The sequence below is a fragment of the Podarcis liolepis genome (genome assembly GCF_965112155.1).
Source record: "Podarcis liolepis genome assembly, chromosome: 8".
In the NCBI taxonomy this organism is placed as follows: Eukaryota; Metazoa; Chordata; class Lepidosauria; order Squamata; family Lacertidae; genus Podarcis; species Podarcis liolepis.
Window position 1 is genome coordinate 61,294,560 of NC_139560.1, and position 21,109 is coordinate 61,315,668.

Consider the following 21,109-nt stretch of genomic DNA (forward strand, 5'->3'; position numbering starts at 1 on the left):
TTTTACCTGCTTTTTTAAAAAAACAACAACCCCAAACATATTCAATACTGCCTTTTTAATGTTGTGTTATTTTCCTTGCTCGTATTCCAGTAGCTGCCAACGTATCTAGAAAAAAACTCAACCGCTTCTTAAGAGAAATACAATTATGCAGGCAGATTATTCATGCTTTGAAAAAATTAAAGCGAGCTTAACTTTTTAAAAAATACATATTTTTGAACGAGACGGAGAGAGCAGCAGGGCACTGGAGGCATGTAACAAATTGCAAACAGTGTCAGGCTTCAGAAATCTATCTTCCCCCCTCCCTCCCCCAATTTAAAAAGGGGAATCTTGCCATGTCCAGAGATGAACCCATCCGTTCCTGGAAACCAGAAAGAATCTCGAGAGAAATCTCTTGGAGAAACTGGACTGTGCGTATTTTCTTTGCCGGGAAAGCCTGGAGGAAGGCGAGAGGAAAACAGCAGGAGCTGCCTTTTGGAGGATGGTGTCAAGGTGAAGAGAAGGGGGAGCGCAGGCCTCCCCGTCCAAAGGACCCCCTACCTCCTCTCCGGGTGCCCGGCAGTGGCCTTCACTCACTCAGCGACTCCTGCCTGAAGTGCCCGGAGGAGTCTGCAGCCGACCTGGGCCCTGAATGTAGGAGCATAGTGGAAGAGGAGCTGCTGCTGCTGCTTGCTGCTGCCGCTGCCGGGCACATCCCAGTCCCAGCGCCGCCGCCTCCTCCTCCTCCGCCTCCTCCCCGCTTCATTCACCCCTCCGGCAACCACCCAGCCCCGTACTACACAGTGCAACGAGGACCGGCCCTCCCTACTATGAAGCCAGGCGGCGGTGGCGGGGGGAGAGGAGAGGAGAGGAGAGGGAGGGCGCGCAATGCTCCGCTCGCCCACAGCAGCTGAGCCGGCCTTCAGGAGCAGCGGCGGCGGCGGCGGCGGCAGCAAGAGGGGACGCAGCTCCAGCCAGACAGCGGCGGCGGAGGAGGGCGTTGCTTCGGGACACACAAAACCCAGGCCCTGTGTGAACTCGGCGCACTCGCCCTCGGCCGGGCTCTCTCGCCAGCGCCTCTCAGGGCGCAGCAAACGCAGAGGCAGGCGCGCACAGCTGACACCAGTGCACACGCAGGCAAATACACTCGAGGGGAGCGAGGAAAGCAAGCCGAATACCGGCGAGGAGAGGGGGAAGGGAAGGGAAGAACACTTCTTTCGGTTTCTTTGCTTGCATAAGCGGGGGTGGGGGGGCATTTCTCGCATATACACCGACTCCAGCCAGCGGCACCATACCCTCATCCTCCCCACACCGGCCCGCCTCTAGCTTGCACACACACAGCACGCCGATCGCTTCCTGGCCTGGCTTCCCCTTCCTCCTACACCTCCAGCCTCCTCGGCACGGGATGGGGGGGGAGATGCGGGGACCGGGCTCGAGCAAAGGGAGATACTTTCAGGGTGACAGCGCACCGCAGTCCCTCCCGTCCCCCTCTTCCAACAGCGTATCTCTTGTGTCGGTGTGTTTTTCCTCACCGCCACCCCCCCTCCCGCCCCCAAGCTGGAAATCTCTGGAGGTTTGCAACCGAGGAGGGGTCAGGGGAGTGGAGAAAGAGAAGCGAAAGCAGAGGATGGTCTTTTTTCCTTTAAAAAGCCACTTACTGTAAAGTGTCAGTGGGGTTGGAGAACGGGACGGACCAAAAAAAAAAAAGGACTCACAATATCTTGCCAGCTGATCGCAAGGGCTTGGGGGTTTTGTAATATTGAAAAAGGAGGAAAAAACACAACAACAACACTGTGCTATTTCTCTCCTCCCGCGCTGTGACACAGATGTCTCCTCACCAACTAGTAGAAATGATGTCTGCGGTATAGAAGCTCGCTCCTCTCTTCTCCAGTATGTAAATGTGTAATAGAAGCCAAATATGGAGCAGTTGGCTGCCTCTGCATCAGCTCAAGGATCCTACTTCATGCAAAGGGGAGGAGGAGGAGGAGAAGCGGGGGGGGGGGAGGAGAAGGAGGCAACACTTTGTCAGGCGGCCAAGAGAGCCACACAGATTATTGCATACGCACAACAGAGCCCGGCCAAACCAGCCTTAACCCTTTCCAGGGTTTCGTCTCAGCTTCCAGGAAGGGATTTGGATTTTTGTTTTCACTACAATGTACCTTGGAGGTTATCTCCTCTCTTCACCACACCACTCCACACGCATGCCAAATTATGTGCACAAACAAATCTTGTGCCACTCAACATTTTTTCAGTTCTGGAATCTCAAAGCTCTTTGGTTCCACTAACAGATGCGATGAAACGATTGAAGTCCTTTCCAGACATTTCAAAAGAAACTGGACTTTAAAAAAAATTAGTCTTACAGCCTGATCCTATGCATATTTACTAAGAAATCTCATTGCGTTCAACAGGCCTTGCTTCTAACTAAGTTGTCAGGAGCCCACTCTATACTCAAGCTAGGTCTGAAGGAGAGCTCACTCTCTAATCAAGTTTTAAAAAGAAGAGCAGAACACATTTTAAGTGTTTGCAAACCAGCACAAGCATGAAGGGAGAGATTTAGTCACATGCCATTAGTGATATCAGAGGCACACAATAGGTGCCCACACCACATACACACAAGAAAACAACAACACTACACTTCATTGCTGTGATTGACATGCTTTGTAGGGGAAGAAGAAAAATTTCCCAGCAAAATGTTTATGTTTGACCTATGGGGAAATGTTGTATTTGTTCCCATAATAAAGAGCTTCCTTGAGGAAAGAAAACAAATGAGAAACAACTGAACATCTATTGATGCATAAGGTGATTTTTTCCTTCAAATAAAAAAAATGGTATAGAGGTGAAATTATTATTATTATTATTATTATTAAATTGGAGAAGGCCCTAATGATAAAGGGGGGGGGAATTGAAGCCTATTGCCCCTTCTAAATTACAGTGTAATTGGGAGGCAGTTGCCCCTCAAGTTTTTTCTGTTACCGAAAGAGGCGGGGGGGGGGATACCACCTTGGCAGCTAACGATAGCAACACTTTAGGGCTACAAAGCTATTTTAAAGTTACTTATTCTATTGCTCTGCCATCATTTAAAATTAAGCCTTAACCAAGAGCCAGAGATGAGAACCAACTCCCTGTGGTGAACTAAGGGAATGACTGTCAATTAGCATTTTTCTGTTACAAACCTGAGGCACTCTATTCAAGCCCACTGACAAAATGCTTTTTTAAAAAAGATATCGGAGCCTTGTAGTCATCACAAAAGGATGGGCAGCTTGATGTACAGCCTTATGCAATAACTGTCAGGGGGGAAATGTATGGTGCTGACCACCAAAGTTGTATAACATAGCAAAATTTGCTCGTAATCCTGTTTTTGACATTTTTCCCATTCCCCTAGGCAGCCAGTTAAATGTCTGTAAGCTTATAAGCTCTTTGGTTCTGTCAGTGCTGCTGAACCCATAGTGTCTCTGTGATACCTCAAGACCTTGCAAACAGGGTGCTTCCATATCAGAGCTTGTCCTGGAATCAGTGTTACTCATGCATGCAAGTTTTTCATCGCATCTACACAATACTGCCAGGATCAAAATGCCACAAAGTATTTTTAACTCCTACTTAATCTAGATTTCTCACTACCGCAAAGAAAGAAGTAAAAATAACCCATTATACACACATCTACCGTCACCACTGGTATAGAAACCTAGCAATGTTTTTGTGTGACTGGTTTTGTCACATGTATGCGCACTGTCACCACACCCCTACTTCTGTTTGCTCATTACCTAAGCGCAATCTACCCATTTTTTTCCTGACAAACCTAATGATGCAAGTAGGTGCAGTTCTACCAACTGCTGCATGCTAGAAGCACATTCAGATTGCAGCACATATATCAGTATGTTGTTGTTTTTACTTTTACTTTTAATAGGGGGGTATTGTACTACACTGCTTTTGAGCAGGCCCTCTGTATAATGCCACAAATTTATTCTGCCACATGAAGGAGGAGGTACCATTTAAAGCAATTCAAACTTGCATCACCAATGGCTTGTATGCTAAATTAATTGTTTGGAGTGGGGGAGTTGTGCCCTTTGGTCCCCCTTCAGCCATCTAAACACACACACACCCAGTCTCTCTCAAGTGTCAGGGGGCCCATCTAACATGTTGACAGTAGCAGCAAATTGGACAAAGCAGGAGGCAGTAGAGACATCATGCTGACTGTCAATACTGCGGCGAGGCAGGAACTGCAGAGCAGGTGAAAAAATCAGTAGAGACGGCAGTACCACCACCACAAGCATGGTAAGCTATTAGGCACTGGCAAGAGGAACTGCTGCTACTGCAGCAGATGATTAAGCCAAAACACATCCTGCTCCGAGATTCTGGAGAAGTATGAACCACAAGGCCAAAGTTCATCATGCGGCGTATAATATTGTTATCTGTCCTAGTAGCCTAGTGCGAGGCTAGAATACCAGTAACAAGGCCGCACCTTGCCAACTTGATTCCAGAGAGAGGGCTGAAGACCTGCAACTGGTGAAGACCTTCAGAGGAAAACATGAAGCTGCCTTATCCAAAGTCAGACCCCTGGTTCATCTAGCTTAACACTGACAAGCAGCAGCACTCCAGGTTTTCAGATGCAAGTTTCCCCCGGTCCTACCCAGAGATGCTAGGAATTGAACATGGAACCCTCTGCATGCAAAACCGATACAGTACTTTACCACTGAGGAGCAACTATGCTAAGAGATTAAAGGCTGCACCTCTTGGAACAATAGTCCCCACCACTGAGGTGAGGGATCCCCTGTTTGGGAAGGGACTGATCGATAGGACCCTCAGATATGGATCCAGTGATATGGATTTCTCTGGACTCTATCACAGAAACCTGTTACAGTTTCTCCAAGGGTGATTGCAAGTAGACTGTTGCCTGATCAACAGCAGGAAACTGGGTGGAAGCACTCGCTGCACTGCAGGGGCACTGCTGACACTGACAAAATACCAGTCAACAAAGAAAATCACACAAAGAAAGTAGGAGAAGACTGATGAGAGGAAGAGAAAGGAATAAAAGTATAACTTTTCACCTTCCTCTGAAAGAGAGCACAACCCATACGGGGGACTAAACGAATAATATTCTATCTATGAATTTCCTTAAGTTCCACTGAAGTTAATAGGATTTCCTTTATAAGCAGACATGTATACAATTGCAGTCTTAGGGTCCAAGTCAAAATGTTTTCTTTATGGTCCAGAATAATTCTCTTAGTTCTCTTGCATATTTCAGAAGTCATTCATCATTTAACTGCCCTATTTAAAGAGCTCAGAGTGGGCAATGTGTTTATTACCAGACATTCACTTAAATATGCAATAAAAACAGAGTTTTAAAACACTCAAAACTACAAAGAGATTCCACTGTGTCCCTTAGATGTGTGTTGTATATTCTGGCCACTACTACTAAATAGTAACCGGGAAGAGCAAGAGAACAGCTGAGGAAGTACAAAGTAATTTTCACAGCCGCCAAAGCAAACTGTTAAATCTCACAAATGCAATTCTGCATAGTGCTATGCTACAGGCTTTCTTGACAATGCAAATTGCGGCCTCCCTTCTTCAGTCTTCACTTGACTTCATGATTGTAACTGGAAAGTGTACAGCCATTCTGTCCCCTTGTTTGCTGCTTAGTGGTGGTGGTGGTGCCGCCGATTATAAAGAGTGTGTAGCCTTTACAGATCACAACTGGTAAGTTGTACCTGTCCTTGGGGATGCTAGCAGGACTAAAAAATGGGCTGAAAATTAACTGAAATATAAAGGTCAGTCTACCATGAAAGTTTTCCAAATAACGTACTAATGGCTGGCCATCAAAAAGCTAACCAAATAAATTTTGGCATGCTCATAGTTAGAAAATGGCTAAATTTCAAAGGAAATAAATTCAATAATTATTGAAAGCTGCTGAGATATTTTACTACATAAAGCTGGTGCCTTCCAGATGTTTTGGACTACAACTCCTAACAGCCCCGGCCATCCTGGCCATGGATTTTGTAGGGTTGATGAGAGTAGGGTTGTCAAAAACTTCTGGAGGACTCAAAGTTAGGGAAGGCTAACCTGGAATATTCAAGCAGGAAAAATGCTGCATGCCATCACTTGTGATGTTGGGTATTTTGTCATGATATGGGTAATGTTTATTGCTATTACAAACTATAGATGCACATCCTTAGAATTCTTAAATTACCACCTTGAGCAATTTGGTGCTTTCTGTGGAGCTGCTTCTGTGCATTAGTGCTAAACTGAAGATGCAGAAAGCAGTATCTTCCAGCAAAGAGTTGCAAAGTTGCAGCTATTTCTATGCAACATTCCCATGTTGACAGCCCTATTTGTGCTACCATACTCCTGTATGGATCATTAAAACTCCTTTATGGTTATGCCTGGAGTATATAGATACCAAGTGGGGGGAAACATAAAAAACCTGAAACTTGGCAGGAGCAGAATGACTCCAACACCACCCAAAACTCAAGTGTGATGTGTAAACTTGACCTGTAGCAGAATGTTTTGGTGAGAGTACTGGCAAAGGTAAACCTACACCTTATGGGTTTGAGGCTCAACACAGGCGCCACAGCCTTTATTCCCCAGTTACTTGTGCATGGCGAAGACAAAAGTACAAAATTTAGGTGCCAGAAGTCAAATGGTTAAGCATCCATTTCAATTTGTTCGTGTCACAGAAGGCTTAGGAGAAACACCAGTTGACAAGAACGTGATGGTCCCACTTAAACAATAACATAAGGGGCACAGGATACTCCTGATTCCACCCAGATACAACTAAGTCCTGTACCACCTAATGACTAAGCTATATCATGATCCTATGCAGAGAGTTTATTTGCTGTAGGCGATATAGTATTATAATTATCTGCATGAATTCCTGGGCATAAAGTATGACCCAGATGGACATTCTAACTACACACATTGTCCACTTTGACACAGGGAATTGTGGTGCATTATTTACTTAATAAGTTGGCTAGCCTGCTGCCTGCTGGCCACATCCATTCCCTTCCATGTTCACTGATCACTTACACAAGTCCTTGCTATGATTCTATTATGGAGAAATGCTTTGTGAGCCCCTCACTCCACCCGCTCCAGCACCCAACATCCTTTATGTTAGTTTAAACTGGCCACACTCACTTTTATACTTCAGCCTCACTCCTTTTGGCATATGACATCCCACCTAGGCTTGACCATGAGTCAACATGGCCCCAAAATGGCCTGATGTATTGCATATTGCCTCTGTCACAAAGAGAGATATAAAAGAGCTTTTACATTCAAGTATCCTTACCAGGTCCTTAAAAATGATTTTTTGCCAATTACTATCCACAGAAATTATGTTCTAAGGTAGCTGATGATTGCCTACATTTCAGGTCTCTACATTGTTTGTCTCACTACAGCCTCTAGTGGACAAATGCAATCCATTCACAACGCTTTCACTAAAGCTCTGCCTCCTTTTTACAGGAAGCCCAAAGCAATCCCTTTGAACTAGTCAAGTTACCTTTGCAATAGTTCTACTTGGGGCAATTCACACATCAATTACTTTTATTTCAGGCCACCACCCTTGAGTTCAGCTGTGGCAGGTTAGTCCCAAGTCTATGCTGTCAGCATCGGAGCATATTCTGTGTTTCCCTTTCCTTCAGCGAAAGCAGGCCTCAGATTGTAATATTTCTGCTATTAATACAATAGCTACCCTCAGGAGATTCTGGTAACACCAATATAATCAGTTTCATTCAGGTTTTCTTTTTTAGCTTTCGTGCTCTAGAGGAGAGGAAATTTGGTTGTTCTGGATCCTTACATTTATTGAATGACTTTATATTTTTAATTTTACTGAACTATCCTATAAGTGTCTTTTATTCAGAATAAACAGATCGAGGAAAAGTTCTGACTGGAAAGACACACACAAAAAGAATATACTTACTGTGAGCTTGAAAGGGATCCAATAGGTCACCTTGGTTCACCCCTTTTATTATAACATCTATTGTAAAAAAAAAAGACATAATTTTAAAAAGGAGGTTTCTTTCCTAAGCAAAAACCATACTACATGCTTCTAAAGACATGCACCATCGCACAAAGCTTTGTTGTGGCAGTGACCCGCCCAATTCAAATCTAAAAGACATCTCCCTAGCTACCTAGATTTGCACATACTGTATATCCCCAGGTGAAATACAAACTGCACCTTTAAAATGTATGCTACACACATGGCTCCAGCAGCATACGTGGGTCTCAGCAATCACAGGTAGACCTCTGATCAGGAATGCTATCATTGTCAGCCATTATACTATCTGTAGAGAGTTTTTCCACTTTATAAATGGAGAACTAGCTTCTTTTCACCACTGCTGATCACCAGGGTACTGTATGTGGAGCAGTTCACAGTAAACCATAGCTTGGCTTACAGTTACCAGGCCTAGATGCATTTAAGGCACTATACATTAGCACTATTAACATACTGCTTTAAATTGTCATGACTTCCTGCAAAGGTTCATGGGAAGTGTAGTTTGTTAAGGGTTCTGAGAGTTGTTGGGAGCCCCCTATTCCCTTCAGAGAGCTATAATTTCCAGTGTCTCCTTTGATTGCTCAATAACTTCCACTGCCCCCGCTAACAAAAATCCTGGCTACGCCCATGCCCTAATTCAGCAGAAGATAATGCTAAAATGACTCTAATGTAGAAATAAAGAATTGGAGGCATAGTTTCTAGAGTGCTGAACTAAGACATGGGAAACCAGAGTTCAAATCTCCACTCAGCAGACTTTAGGCAAGTCACTGCCTCTCAACCTACCCTATATCACAGGCTGCAGGCTGGGGCAGCTGAGAGACAGAACTGTGCCTGATTTCTGCTGGAATCTAAGGCTGCGGCTATGGGAGAAGCAAGACCTTATTGGGGTGTTAAAACTGTGAGCCCCTCAATCATAGGCTGAGGTTGTATATATGTGTAAATAAATCATATATTATAAAGACACTACAGTCTCTGCTGTTGCTCATTCCAAGGAAAACCGAACCTTCTAGAATCTCATAGCACTCTGAGAATAGAGTGCCGTGCAACAATATTTTACTGCACATTTTCAATTACTGCAATAGTTTTACAATCATAGTTCCAAGCACTTGAAATCATGTCTGGCTAGCATTTCAAAAAAGAGCTATAGTATGCAATTACAAGTTACTGGACTTTAAACCAGACTTATCAAGTGAAGTTCTTTGACCTGTGTAATTATCATAATAAGGGTTGTGATTCCGTCACAGTCAAAATTCTGTTTTTCATGGTAAAACATCCTTAATTCATAGCCCAGATGTATCTATTTAATGGAATAGATTTTTTAAAGAACGTTTTTTTAAAAAAGGATTCCATCATTTTCAATGCCACCCTATCAAACATCCTCAGTCCATTTTGGGGATTAAGGGTGTCCTGCTCTGCAGGAAGACTCAACTGGGATCTAGGACATGGTGAGGTTCAAACTGGATCCAAGCCAATGTGGGGTTCAGGCTGGACTCTAAGAGCTGCTCCAGTAAGGAACAAGCTGAAACTGAGCCCTTATATTGTAATCACAGAAGGTGCAGCCTGATTGTTAAGTGTACTGCAAGATGCTGCTTGAGTGAAAGGGCTCCGTTCTTCTCCAGTGGTCTACTACTGAGATGGAGTAGAGGAGGCTTGGGTCTTCTGCAGTGGAGTCATTGGAGTCAGAGGACGGCAGTGCCACGGTGGGCGGCACTGATCCCACAGGTTTTTCTGGACCTGCATGCCTTCCCCCTTCAGGTTTGGAGTCCTCACCTCAATCACCTGATGAAGAGGAATCCAACTCCTAGTCTCTGTCGAAAGGTTGCTGTATGCTGTTATGACTGAAGAAGTGCGGGAAAACTGGTGTAATGGTGGGTTGCATTCAATGTAGCACCAGTGAGGTCATTCCAAACAGCATTTCTGTTTGCCTGATGGAACAATAACAAATCTCCCCTTTCCTCTTCTGGGATACTCCCAATCCACCAGACCAGTTTTGGGAAGGTCATGAGGTACATACAGGGAAGAAGTCCCATTGCACTAGCAGAAAACCTTGCACTGGCTTCTGCTAGAATGAGGTAGTTGAATATAGCCCAGTGCTTCTGCTTGCTTCCTAATGTGAGGAGATTTTCTTTCTTTCTAATTTCTAGCCGGCTTTTCAAGTCAAGTTGTGGTGCCTTGCGTTGAATTATGGTAGTGGTATATCTGCCATACCTTTCCCTTGAACAAGTCACCTCCAAGCTGGCATGTAGCAGCTTGGCACTGAGTTTGTGGCCTTTCTCGGAAAACCCAACAACATAAGTTCTAGTGATTCTGATGCTGCGTTATGCAATCTGAAAGGAAACAGAGAGTCAGTCTGTGGTTGCTAGATTTCACACACACACACATCACATAGCAGATCTATGAATAGGCTAGATGTAGCTCAGCCTGTCAAACTGAGTCCCTTCTGCTGGAAGTGGCGCCGTAGATTCAGAACAATAGGATGGAAATTGTATATTATAACAATTAAGCCTCTTCCTGCCTGAGAATGTGTGCTAGCAAATAACTGAGGCAAGAAATTGGGTACCTCAGACATAGAAGATGCCACAGAATTTATAAGGTTCTCTTCATCCCCATTTTCCACATCCTTAATAACCTCATCAAACACAGGGTAGGAGAAATTACCTCAGGGTCGAATGGCAACTTGACTGATAGATTGGTTTCATTTATTTATATGCCACCTTTCCACAGTGAATCCAAAGCAGCTTCTAACAAACAATTTCAATTTGCAGGAAGGTTGGAGGGGACAGTTATAAGTGCCACCACCCTACCCCACCGGCTGCTGTGGAATGTGAAACAAATATCTCTGAAGATCCAGGGGTGTTTGCTAGCGAAGTCAAGGGTTCCTTGTAAGTCAAAAGTTATTTATTGGTCAAACGTCACTGAGTTGATAGTGTTGAGCAGGGGTCAGCAAACTTTTTCAGCAGGGGGGCGGTCCACTGTCCCTCTGACCTTGTGGGGGGGCCGGACTATATTTTGAAGGGGGGTAAATGAACGAATTCCTATGCCCCACAAATAACCCAGAGATGCATTGTAAATAAAAGCACACATTCTACTCATGTAAAAACACACTGGTTCCTGGACCATCCGCGGGCCGGATTTAGAAGGTGATTGGGCCGGATCTGGCCCCCGGACCTTAGTTTGCCTACCCATGGTGTTGAGGGATAATAGTACACCCTTTCTCTTGCCATCAAGTCCCTGCTTTTCTCCATGCTTTTGACTATTAACCTTACTATAAAAGGAAGCTTTCTTGCCCTTCCCCATTTGATACACCCTCCTGCATTACTATAGACATCCTACACCCTGACATACCAGAGGTTGTAGATGGTGATAGAGCAGGGAGAACAGCGGGTCACACATGGGCTGTACAATTCCATTCAAGAGTGGCTGATGCCTTGCAGCAGTGTGACATGAGCATGACTGCCACTTACTAGGGCAGTGTAGAGTGGTGGCGAAATTGGGCCATGCAGCCACATCATTTGAGGTAATCTGGCACTCCCGTCACTCTGGTTGCCCAACTCTGCCTTGCCCTGCCCCCGTACTGTCCTGGTAAACAGCAGCAGTGTTGGGAGAGAGGCTCAACGTCATCACCAAACTGCGGTGGTCACTGCTTTTTCTATTACTATCTCCCAAGGGAGACCAAGCAACACTCTCTCACTTACCTCCCAACTTCAACACCTTCCTTAAATTCCAATGCCAGGTCCTTCCATGCACGTTCTTGTTCTCACCATTCCACCTTTCTGGTGCTGCATCTCATTCACCACGAGTTCCTTCGCCTCAATATTTTGAATGGGGAGTGGTGGAATCCAGAGTTTCCAGGAAACTCTTTCATACATTGACACGTGGCACTGAGGAAACAAATGGCCATTGTATATAGTAAGGCTTACTTCCAAGTAAATATGCCTGCTGCACACAATTTCATCATCAGTCTAATTCAGCCTGACTCAAACACCATCACCGTGAAAGGTGCATATGGATAAATTCCCCTTTTGTAGTTTTTACAACTAGTTAACAAATCTGAAAAGAAAAACAAATGCCTTTGAGTGATGAATGGTGGCTTGTTCCATTTAAGTTCACATTTTATTTGTTTCTCTTTTTTCAGCAGCGGATTTTCTTTACCAATGAAAAAAGTGTGTTTTTATTAGTGGTCTCGTTTGCACCACACTATAAACCATAGTTATTGGTTTATAATGAATGCACTGACTGAGGCCCCTTTGACCATCCCCACTAACGTGGGGAGAAAAAACAAACCAGTCTTAGCATTAAGGCCAACCTAAGGATCATGGCTGTTTCACTTTAAAAAACACCCACAATCTTTAAACCAAGAACAAACCTTGACTATACAGATCCTGCTTTGTTTGTGTTACTCCAAACCATGGAATCCTATTCAGACATATTGCTAAACCAGGGTTCATGGTTTGTTTCACCTGCACACATAAATAAACAATGTTACATTTAAGTAGCCCCAATTGCACCCCCCCCCCAAGATTCATTCCCTCCTTGCCAAGTAGAAGCCTTCCTTAAAAAGGGATTCTTTTAAATTTTGTACTCATTTTGTGTTATGGATATATTTTTGCCACCAGAACTACGCACTGAGCACCACATAAGGCTTTCCCTGACATCCTTATGCACATAAATCAATAATTAGATTAATCTGTAGTGCACACAGGTGGGTGGTTGTTGTTTTGTTACTATGGATGAGGATGAGACAAGGTGAAAACAACACTGGAGTTCAGTGAATATGTGGGATATTTATCTTGTAAGTTTTAAATAAAACAACAAATAACAAAATCCATTAACAATAAATGAGAGTGAACAGACAACAATCAAAACACAGATTTCTCATCCCTAAAGCAACCACATACATGGTGCCAATTAACTGCTTTTGAATCTCTATGCATAGACCTGTCATTAGCCATTCCTGTTGTTTAGTTCACACTTCTCTATTTTCTGATGTCATGCACCAGGACTTTTCTTCTTTCTTCTGCCTCAGGCCCCTCTACATCTTTATTCTCTGTTTCTTCTCTAACTGCCATCAACAGACAATTTCCCCATACTGTCTCCAATATTTTACGTTCCTTCATCATTCCAGCCTTTATGATGCAATAAGAACAGGCACCACAGATCCAGGTTTATACATTTATTTAGGAAGTTTTGATACCCAGATGGTGAGGAAGATGAAGTATAATTACCTCCACCATTATAATGTCATTTTTGACAGAACATTGAAGATGCTCGCAAAGGAAAAACTAGTTACGGTATGTTACTGAAGAATTTAGCCTAACTTTCAGTCTAATATTTCATAAAACTCTTGTCTTAGGACTTACCTGAAGTATCATGGGTAGTGATACAACCAGAATGCAGCAACCACTTAAAAAAAAAATCCTGCTTGCATCTCCAAAGATATTGTTTCTCTTTGAATTATCCTAAAAATTCAGCACAGGAACAAGATGCAACCACTGGCGGAGGAAGAGGAGTGCGGGGGAGCACATCGTCCCTGGCAGTGCAATCCCAGTAGGGTGCCATCATGGCTGCCGCCCCTGCCATCACGGCTGCCGCCCCTGCCTGCACTGGGCGCCACGCCCCTGCAGGCGGCATGCCCCGCCCCCAGGACATGCACCAGCCCCGCCTGCTCTCCGCCCCCTGGTGCCGGAGTATGAAGCTCCGCCACTGGGTGCAACATATTTCTAAGTGCTTGCAGACTTGGATGAGATGGGATGAACTGGGATAGAGTCATGCATCTATAGTCCCCATCGCTCTGGAACACTGTGTGTGTTGTGGACTGGTGCAAGAATAGAGGGAACCACGCCCAAAATAGTTAATGTGGCCCAGTCAGTCTTCACTTGGAAAACGTGAGGGTAGCTGCTGTAATGACCATACTCGGATCCATGTTCTTATGTGATAAATTCTGCAGCATTGATTCACTTCACGGAATCATGTATTGCACTGACTGCTTGAACTGTTCAGAGGGTTTATTCTTCAAAGGCTGATTGTATAATCAGCCTGTTAGTGTACCAAAGTAGCATGTCTTTTTGCATTGTCTTTGCCTTCACTTGTGGGTCCTTTGGTTAAATTTTCACTGGCCTTTCAAATCCTTGCACAATCTGGCACAATCCCCACATGTCATTGTTTTTTTTCAATCAAGATCTTTCCCAGATCAATAATGAAAATGCAAAACAAAGCCTTCACTGTTCTTATTATCTTAATGCATATCCCTTGTCAAGGTCATGTTGCTGTTTACCTTTACATTTTTTCCCTTACACTACGTTCTCAAAACACTGTGTCTTGAGACAGGTTTCCTATCACCATTAAATAACTTCTGGCTGCACCAGTTTACATTTTCTAGTATTTTTTTAAAAAAAACATTCAATGCATGATTTTTAATTCAAACATATTTCACTCCTCTTCTTTTTTATATTTTCTAGGTTTCACATTATTATCTGACTGCAAAATAAACACATTTTCCTCCATGACCTTTCACATTACATGCACATTATACTTCCTCTTAATTTTCTTTCCAGTAAGCTGCAGTTAGCGCATGACACATTGCAAAGCTCACAGTTCACAGTCCCTCTGACAACTTCTCTTATTTTCTGTCACTCTCAGCCTGGGACTGATTCAAATCTTTTTCCAGTTAGCAGGATCAACTTCCCATTCACTCAAAGCAAGCTTTGAATGCAGAGTTGCCATCTTATCTGGTTGCCTCTCTATCTATAGCAGAATTAAAATGTTTGTTGAGGACTATTGCTCCTCATATCAGAGCCCAAAGACTGAGAGACATGGGAGTGGCAAGCTGTGCCACAACATGAGTAGCAGTAACTCATATCCATCAACCACCTTATAGGTCAGTGGTAGAGCATCTCAGTCCTTTAGCATCTTCAGGTAGGGTTAGGAAGGTCCCCTGGTTGAAATATGGAGAGTCACTGTGGACCAATACTGAGTTACATGGTCAAATGGCCTAGCTTTGTAGCTCCCTACCTTCCTGTTTTAGTAAAGGAAACATTCCCACTGCATGTATGCTGGTCTTTCTTCGGCAAGGTCCAAGAACTCTTTAAGAATTCGATATCTTGATCCCACTTATGTATTCCTGTGCAGATGGGGTTTTAAAAAAATGCCCTGCACAAACATGATTGGGATTATGGGGATCCAGAACTTCCTCATCCACAATGATCCCCAACAGATGTTTCTCCTTTGCTCTCCAGTTCTCTTATCCTTTCTCAAATAATTACACCTTTACTAGTTTTCCATTGTCAAATGCTGCTTGCAGGCAGCAGAAATACATTTGAAACACAGATACAGTGGTACCTCGGGTTACATATGCTTCAGGTTACCGTACATACGCTTCAGGTTACAGACTCCGCTAACCCAGAAATAGTACCTGAGGTTAAGAACTTTGCTTCAGGATGAGAACAGAAATCGTACTCTGGCGGCACGGCGGCAGCAGGAGGCCCCATTAGCTAAAGTGGTGCTTCAGGTTAAGAACAGTTTCAGGTTAAGAACAGACCTCCAGAACGAATTAAGTACTTAAGCCGAGGTACCACTGTACACTTTTCTTGCTTCTCTTTAGTGTCACCTCTCTATTGATTAATGCTCACAGATACCAATATCTTTGCTACAAGGAGCATTTTGCCCTGTTTCAGTCATACCCAAAGGATAAATAATAACCTCCTTCGTTCAGAAGCAATCTGCTTGGCCTGTTTCCCATCCTCCATACATTTGTGCACAGCCACATAAACAACTTGCTTTTCTTATTCTTTCGCTGTTTGTTATGTGTACATGAGATAGATAGACGGACACACACACACACACAGACAGACACACACACACACACACACACACACACACACACATACTCTCTCTCTCTCTCTCTCCCCTTTGCTTTGGTTGCTGGAAGGACATGCCATTAATACGGATTAATTTTATCTATTGTGAGTGAGTTAGTTTGCTCCTAGGCTGCAGAGAGCCAGATTTCCTGCTTGCAATTTGTTACAGCTCAGTAGCAAGTCCCTGAAAATAGGAATTTCAAATGGAAATACTGGAAGGCCTCTCAACAGTGCTATAATAAGAAGGGTGTTTTCTTCTACATACTATATGTTGTTACACAACAGCAGCACACCAGAATGTGCGTGGAAAACAAAACGGCAGTCCTTTCTAAAACTGGGCATGCACAAGATGGAAAGCAGAGCAGAAATACGGCAGCCCAAGATCAACACTCCAAATTAAGACGCTTCTGTTAAACATTTCAGTATGGGCACAGAAGGCCTAGAAAAGCATGCCTTTGAATTTGCTTGTTTGTTTGCCAGGTCATCTCTCCATAATAAATGGATGAAGAATATGTACAATTTTAATCTTGGTAAATGAAGCTGGATCCACAACAGCAGCAATGCAGAGAGAAATTATTCAGTAAAGGTCTCGCTGCACCAAGAAGGGCTAACCTGTGATGTTGGCTGGACTGCCAACTCCTGTCTGTCTTAGCCAGCATGGCTGATGGTGAGGGATGATGGGAATTATAGCTAGAAAGAACAGAAATTCCTTGTCACAATGGATCTACTAGCTGACAGTTTGTTTTGGGAACAGTTGGATCTGTTCTAATGTATGCTGTGAACCAACCTGGGTCCTGCACTGCACTGGGCGAAAGGTAGGGTAGTAAATAAGTAATACATGGCCACTCCCGCACTACACTCATTTGTATAGGGACTACAACCATCTTAAGGCAGGATGGAATGATAACCACCCCAGGGTGCTCCTAACCACTTACATTACTCCCTTGGACAAGCTTCCTATGGCAACCCTAAGTAGCCAGGATGCCCAAGGTTCAAGCATTCAAGTGACCACTTTCACAATTGCAAGGAACGTGCCTACATCCTTAGGCTGTACAAATCAAAATGTATCCATAAAAGGAAAATTATAATTCTCCACCAAAGATTGACTGAAATGCAAACAAAACTACATGTGAAAACTCTTATGCACAGTGGCAGAAGGTACAGATCACAAATAAAGACTGTGGAAAGTGATCTAGATAACTTTGGCCTCTCTCATGTGTGTTGCTCTGCAAGAGTTCCAAGTCTGTACAAATGTCTGGCTGTGATAAATCAGATGAAGGTGGTTGCTCGACAAAAATGCTTTCTGGTCTGCACATGGTGGATTGAGCTTCCACCTGCAGTGCTAGAGACAGTATCATGAAAGGTTTTGTTTTAGCAATATAAGCTGCAGCCATGCTTGAACTGTGCTGCTGAGAGGACAATCCCAGATGATCAGTAATCTGGGAGCATCATGTAAAAGCAGCATACAAAGTCAGCATTACTGATCAGGTCTTCAGTAATGCTGGAACGTTTGTTGTTCTCTGACAATTCACTAGATTCCACCTGCAATGGTAATAACTGCAATGAAAATATCTCAGGCTACAATCTTATACACACTTACCTGGGAGTAAGTCCCACTTAATTCAATGAGTTGACATGCATAGGACTGCACTCTCAGCCCATGGAGATGCAGTGTACAGTTTTGAAAGGGACAAACGTTTTGTACAATAAAAACGTCACGGTATAAATCCCCACACTGCACCATCTACATTTTATTGTCCCAGTTTCAAAAGACCAGGATTTGTAGATTTTAGGCCCTTTTTCTGCTTCTACATTTCACAACTGTGCAATATCAGGAACTGGCTTAATGAAAAGCAGGCACGAAAAAAAATGCATCAGTGCGTAATTCTCACAAGAGATTTAAGAAGAAAACACAGCATAAGCTAAGAGGATGGCAAAAGCCAAACATTGGACGAGATGACCCTTGGGAGTCCCTTCCAATGCTACAATTCTGTGATTCTATGAACAGCAACATGTCTTTAGGGCATTCTCACAAGTGACCCCAAGGCCTTTTTAGTCTTTCTTGAATGTGTCACATGTGAATGTTAATGTGAGGAAGAAGAAAAGGGAGCCGTTCAAAAACTTAATCTACATTCCCATTAAAAAAAATCTACGTTTTTTTAAAAGGGAGCTTTTAAAAATCAATTAACAGATGCAATACTGAAAAAAAGAAAAGCCCAGCAAACACTGATGTAAGTGGCACCAGTGAGTACAGCAATACTCCAGAATAACCAGAAATACTTGGGTGCATTATGGGGAATACTGGAAACAGCAAACAGCCAGTAAAGGGGGAGGGATGTTTTAAGGAATGTGAACCAAGAGAATGAAGGAATCTGCATGCTGCTGCTTGTTTTAAATGTAGACTAGCAAGTGAAAGTATGGGTAATGGTGTTTTAATATACCAACTAGTAAAATACTAGTTTATTTTGTCTGTACGTATGTTTGAAAGTTGTTGTGTCCAAATTATCCTATAGTGGAGTTAGTGGGGAACATGTACCAAAACAACTTGTTACTATTGCTGCATGCCACCCCAATCTCCAAGTGGTGCAAAAATCCACTTGGAGGTTCCAGGTTGTTTCCTTGGAATGATGGACAGCGGAGACTGTGGTGACCTTGGGATATCCACAGCCTTGGATTCCAGCAGAAATCAGGCACTGTTCTATCTCTCAGCCTGCAGCCTGCTTCTGGCTTCTTGCTCACACACCTCAACTCGGGTTTCGTCCTAACTAACGGATAGTTGAGGGATGAGGGGCATCCATTTTCCACTTCCTCTGTTACCTTAACAACCCATACTTAGGGGCCATGACTAAGAAACTTACCCAGCTATTCCAGGAATGGGGATCCTTAAGGGACCCAGAAATTAGAAGGGAGCTCAGGCATACAGCCTACTGCCCCACCCCCCAAAAGCCCACAACACTATTATGTTTTAATTTAAATCAGGGGTTGGGGTCCACAGCCCATTGGTGGCTGATGCCACCGGCACTGGTGGGGTGGAAAACAGAGAGACCAGCACTATATGGAGCCAGAACCTATGGCAGGCAAGAACCACTCCATGGCTTAGTGTAAGTAAGATGACAGCCAGGTAGAGACTGGCTGTGGGCAGGTTGAGGTTGGTGGAACAATGCCACATGGAGAAACATCCACTGCTGTGTTCACTGATAGGTTCAACCTGAAAAGGTTGAACGTAACTGCATCTTAATTTTAAAAAATATGAGAAACATATGTGCAGCACTGAACTTTGTACTTCTGCCCATCTTGAGCCTTTTGCAAATTATGTGTGCTTGGGCTCAGCTCCAGATAATCAGGATAGACGCAGTGGCACGTGAATGTAACTGCAAGGGTTAAACCACTTACAGAGCAGCAGGCAAGTTCCTACAGAGCATCCTAGAAAGTTGTGCAGCTTCGTAAGGTCACTCTCCCACAGATACTAAGTAAACTTTTGAGCAGCCTTTGTTAACGCTGCTGATAACGTTGGCTGGCTAACGTCGCTGGCTTGATTTATTTTAAGTCTGTAAATGCAAAGAGACAGCGATTGCAACAGATGCTTTTTGACAGCATAAAATAATAGCATGCCAACTTAAAACTGTAAATTACAAACAATCCTTCCCTAAGTAGAAAATGAATGCAGAGAACAGGGAAGCTTCATCAACCAGGCGTGTTTGTAAATCAAATGGAGGAAAACAAATGACTGCCGAAAGCAGAAGAAGAGGTGGTGGTTGCAGAATCAGGGCTGGTGGGGAAGGCTGGCAAGGAGAGAGCTGGCACAGTTCATAGTCATCGGACCGAGGCCTGAGCCAAGTGGAGAGCAACTGTTGGGCCAGAGAGTCCAAAGGCAAGAGACCAAGCTGTAAATGAACAGAGTGCCAGAGAGGCAAAGCACTAGAAACAGTGCAGGTCCAGGCCAAGGGAAACATAAGGAAGCAATGGGATTTTTTCCTCCCCTAAGTGCTGCGTGGCCAGTGAGGGAAGGCTTAAACCTCCCATCCCTGTGCTGATTACAAGTAGAAGAAGAAGAAGAGTTTGGATTTGATATCCCGCTTTATCACTACCTGAAGGAGTCTCAAAGCAGCTAAAATTCTCCTTTCCCTTCCTCCCCCACAACAAACACTCTGTGAGGTGAGTGGGGCTGAGAGACTTCAGAGAAGTGTGACTGGCCCAAGGTCACCCAGCAGCTGCATGTGGAGGAGCGGAGACGCGAACCCGGTTCACCAGATTACGATTTGCCACTCTTAACCACTACACCACACTGGCTCTCAGTGTGCCCTCTCGTCCCCTTGCACCTGGGGTTTAATTAAAAAGCAAACAAACCACAATGTGACTGCTAATCACATTGCTAAGGTAATGTTAGGACCTAAGAGGAGGCAACAAGGGGTATACTTGGATATTTTTCTTCCAGGAAAAAAAAAGATAATTTGTGTTTGGAGCAAAGGGCTCAGGAAAGGAAGGAAGGGTCTTCGGCCACAGGGCACGTCCAAAAAAATACCCCTTTTTGTTACATACCTTTGGTTTAGATACCTAGCTCTCGCTCCCTTCTGTGATTTTTACAGGATCATAGAATTGTAGAGTTGGAAGGGACATTTGCCTTCTGATCTCCAGCTTGATTTTTCCCCATTTAGTTTTCTTGTGTTAGAGATTTGTATTGTTTTAATTGTGAACCACCTTGGAGATCTCGGGAAAGGCTAAAAAGTGATCTATAAAATAAGTAACATAAATAAAAATTCACAGGACCAATGGCCAATGGGCCTGTACATTGGTTCTTAAGGCTTGCTGAATGGGCTTAAAGAAATACCAAAGAGCTTGGAAGGTGGGGGTCCAGAGCAGAGGTTACTGCTAACAGGTGGAAGAAACCACTCCCTTTATTGTGGGAGAAAATGGAGAGAAAGATCACAGTGTCTGACATTTGTGATGCCTAACGATGGCATCTGAAACAGAGCAGAAGGCTGAGTTGTGAAGGACTCCTCCACAACTGCAGAATTTTTTTCCCTTCAGAATTGTTTTTAATTTTTCTTAATTAATCACTTTATGCATGCACACATAAATTTTCAAGAAATGATTTCTTCTCTTTAATTTTTCTTTCAGTAGCCTGCATTAGCACTGAATAATGCAGAGCCACGAATAAACTGCAAGAAATAAGCACCAGAATAGAGCGGCTATGTGGGGTTCCATGCTAAAGCTGAGTTTAAGACACTCGTTTTTGCACTATGCATCTACCAACCACAGAGGGCATTCAATGCATGAACCTGTTCTGATCTTT

The 21,109-nt window shown here is 43.8% G+C and overlaps 1 protein-coding gene across 32 annotated transcripts in view; it reads right to left on the reverse strand.

Annotated features, from left to right (window-relative positions):
• The window catches only part of ATXN1 (ataxin 1), a 300,198-nt gene that overhangs the window by 198,552 nt on the left and 80,537 nt on the right, over positions 1-21,109 (reverse strand). For 6 of the 32 annotated variants that reach the window (XM_083519222.1, XM_083519232.1, XM_083519241.1 and 3 more), the window contains exon 1: positions 1,635-1,932. The gene's annotated coding sequence lies outside the window, so the exon portion shown is untranslated. Of the gene's footprint in view, positions 1-331; positions 1,212-1,634; positions 1,962-7,885; positions 7,943-9,730; positions 10,288-11,655; positions 11,842-21,109 lie in introns of those variants that run through there. The other 26 variants (XM_083519234.1, XM_083519226.1, XM_083519244.1 and 23 more) reach the window with 13 other exon arrangements.